Raw genomic sequence first — 3,584 nt, forward strand, 5'->3', positions numbered from 1 at the left:
GAAGTATCCCTCACGATTTAGAATAAATATGATTAATTAATTAATCATATTTAATAAATTAGAGAATTTATATAAATAATGATAAAATAGTTTTATTATTATTTATTTCTACTACCGGCTTAATATTGAACCTACAGGGTCACACCATAAAAAGAGAATGATTTAAAGGTGGAGGAATTAATTAATAATGACTAATAATTATTTATTTGTGAAATAAATAATTAATTGGCAAATTTAATAATTGATTAAATGAGATTTAATTGATTATAAATTAATTAAGAAAAGTTCTTAATATTATTAATTAAGGATTTAATTTTTGGAAATTAAATCAAGAGAGAGAATTATTTCTAAAGTGTTTAGAAAAAGGATTAATAATTAAAAGGTGTTTTTGTTAGGAATATATGTGCATTAGTTTGATGATATATTTAACAAAACACTTAAGTAGAAATCTAGTGTTTGTAGCCTCAACGGATAAGACCATTTTGGCTATCCGTTGATGGTGTAGCTTTACTTAGAAATAAGTCTAGTGTTGTAGCACATTTCAGTCTCTGAATTTGAGATATAATTCTTAAATGTTGAAGGAAATTATAAGTCATGTTGACTACCAGAGGATATGCAGATAGGAAGGCCAATTGTAAGTATTTCATGCCTTATAATTTTGTATAAATGAAATGGTGTCAACGGATAACTTAAAGACCTTCAACGGATGAGAAACAAAGCTTCAACGGATGTCTCTAAAGCTTTAACGGATAACATCCTTCAACGGATGAGTGCATCAACGGATAGAGCTTCAACTGCTAACACATCAACGGATAAAGCCATCAACGGATGAAGGCTTCAACGGATGTTCTGTTAAATAGCAGTTGACAAGTGGTAGTTGTACCTACAAACAGAGGCACATGGGTTGACAGAGACAACTGAGATGTGGTAGCCTATTTCAGGAACATCAGAAAAAGCAGCCGTTCTACTCTAGTATAAAGAGGCAATAGTCAACAATACACTGGAGTAAAATGGAGAAGAAACAAGTGGAGAACTTATTTTATTATTGTACTTTTTATCTTTGTCTTCACTTGTAAACTTGGTAATATATAAACCAAGTAGCAGCTAGTAATTAGATAAGAATTTTTCCAGAGCTGTTTAGAAAAATATTGAGAGAAAAATTATCTATTTTGTACTAGGTGATAAGTGGCATTATATACCACTTAGAGCGTCTTAAAATGGATTAAATTGGTGTCTTGAAATCAAGTATTTTGTGTATTTGATGCGTTTTTCTAGTGTTTATGCATTTCAGGGTTTTAGTTGCATTTCGGGGGAGGAATGTAATAACCCCAATTTTTGGGAAATTTTTGAAACCCTTATGAATAGTGTTTTTCTGAATGAGAAAACTTTTCATGCCACACTATGTAGGGGTTCTGATATGGATATTCTGAGATTTTATTAGTACTTTATATGGGATATAAGTGTATGTAAAGATCGTCAGAATCCAAATCCGAACACTTTGATTTTTCCCGGAAATACACTAGATACGGAAAGATTTGAGAAAAAGGTAACAGGATAAAAAGGATTTAAATTAAAGGATTATAGGAGAGGATCATAAAAAGGAATATAATATATTGAGAAAGGTTAAGGGAACCTAAGTAATAAGATCCCGGGTATGATCCCTCAAACGATAAACGAAAAGGAAAGTTAAGCGAACCGTATAACAGATCAGCGGTCATTAGGCAAACGATTAGGAAGTTAATCAAGGGGATTAGTGGGGATGATGTCATCCAGCCAATAGAAAGAGGACAAGGAGGGGAGGATGGCATCATGAGGATGACACAAGCATGACAAAAAAGGAAGGAGATGTGGTGACTTTTTAACCACACAAAATCAAGGGCAACTAGGTAATTTACTAAAACAAACACAAAAATCAAACCAACCAAGCCAAGCAAATCATTTTTCATCAAAATCAAAAAGAAACCAAGGCATTGTTCTTCATGCTCTCGGCCAAAACAGAACCAGAACACTAAAACTGCTGTATCTCCTTCATTTCTCACTCAAATATTGTGTTCTATAGCTCATTGGAAAGGTATTGAGATGGCCTACAACTCTTGTTCACAAGTCTCGTCCAAATAATCATGGTAAGACCCTCATTTTTACAGTTCTTTAAATCGGACTTTTAGAAACTTCAAAGCCTAACTTTGTGTTCTTGATTTCTTTGGAAAGATCAAGCTTGTAGGAGGCTCCCTAAGGCTTCCTAGCAACTTAACACCTCCCAAGGAAGGTATAAACTTCAAACCCTAGCCTTTACTTTATTTGTTAGTAAGTTTAATGGTTGGTGTTGTGAAATGAGAAGCATGGATTGTGATTATTAGTAGTTTGGTTTGATTTGGAAGTGTTTTGGTAATTGAAGCTTGATTATAGTTCATAGGTCTTGATTGTGGTTGTTTGAGTTGAAAAACTTGGAGATTATGGACTGATGTGGTATGGTTTAGGTGAAGTTTTGTTGTATTGATGGTTATGAGTTGGTTGGTGGTTAATTGGAGTAGTTTAAACATTGGTAATCGCGTAAACATAGCCGTCGTAACATCCGATTTTCTTTGGACTGTTTTTGTGCATAACATTAGGACCCGAGAACCCCCTGCTAGATTATGACCACTGCCATGTTTAGATATCTCATGTTACGAGCTTCGTTTTGATATGTAGTTCGTTCGATTGCGATGCACGGTTTAGGAGAAACGACCGTTTCAAGTAACGGCGTTTCGCGAACGAAACTTTTCCCCTCGCCTTACTTTGAAACATAGGTTAAGGACCAAAAAGGGTTAATTAATGTATGAAACATTTATGGTAAGTGTGTTAGGCAGTTGGTAAGACACTCGCGAAGGAATCGCTTTAAAACTCGTAAAGGTTAAATTATTAAAAATGGTGGAGCCGAGGGTACCCGAGTGACTTAAGCGAATCAGTGAGCGCAAAACGAGCGTTAGAGTCTGAGTTGGTTAGGGTATAGATTTACAAGTGACTTTGGTTTAATTCCAACTTACTTGTTGCTTATAGGTTACCAGACTCGTCCCGAGCCATTCGTAACCCCCAGTCGCTCAGGCAAGTTTTCTACCCGATATACTGTTGTTGTGATGTAAATATATGTATATGCATTATCTTGTGATAGTGCATGATTGTTATTAGCAAATTTTGCGATATATTGGAGCATGCTGATATGGTATATATGCATGTCTGTTTCGTAATCTGGTTATCTATCTGTTGATTTCAATGCTTATAGTTGCATAATACCTATGCTAGAAATAAGCAAGTAGTTGCGTATACCCTTAGTATAGGGGATAAAAGGTGAACATATTTCTAAACCGGGAGTCAATGTTCCCGAGTATATTATATATATATATATATTTATATATATATGGATATAGTTTTTAAAACTATGGATCGAATAAGGTTTATTCGATACCTTTATTTTACTTAATTGAATATTAATTTGAGTATTCATTCGAGGGCTTATGACTCAGTTTATTTTATTATTTGAATATTATTTGAATATTCATTCGAGGGCTTATGACTCAGTTTATTTTATTATTTGAATATTATTTGAA

This window comes from Apium graveolens, chromosome 8 (genome assembly GCF_009905375.1).
Source record: "Apium graveolens cultivar Ventura chromosome 8, ASM990537v1, whole genome shotgun sequence".
NCBI classification, from domain to species: Eukaryota; Viridiplantae; Streptophyta; class Magnoliopsida; order Apiales; family Apiaceae; genus Apium; species Apium graveolens.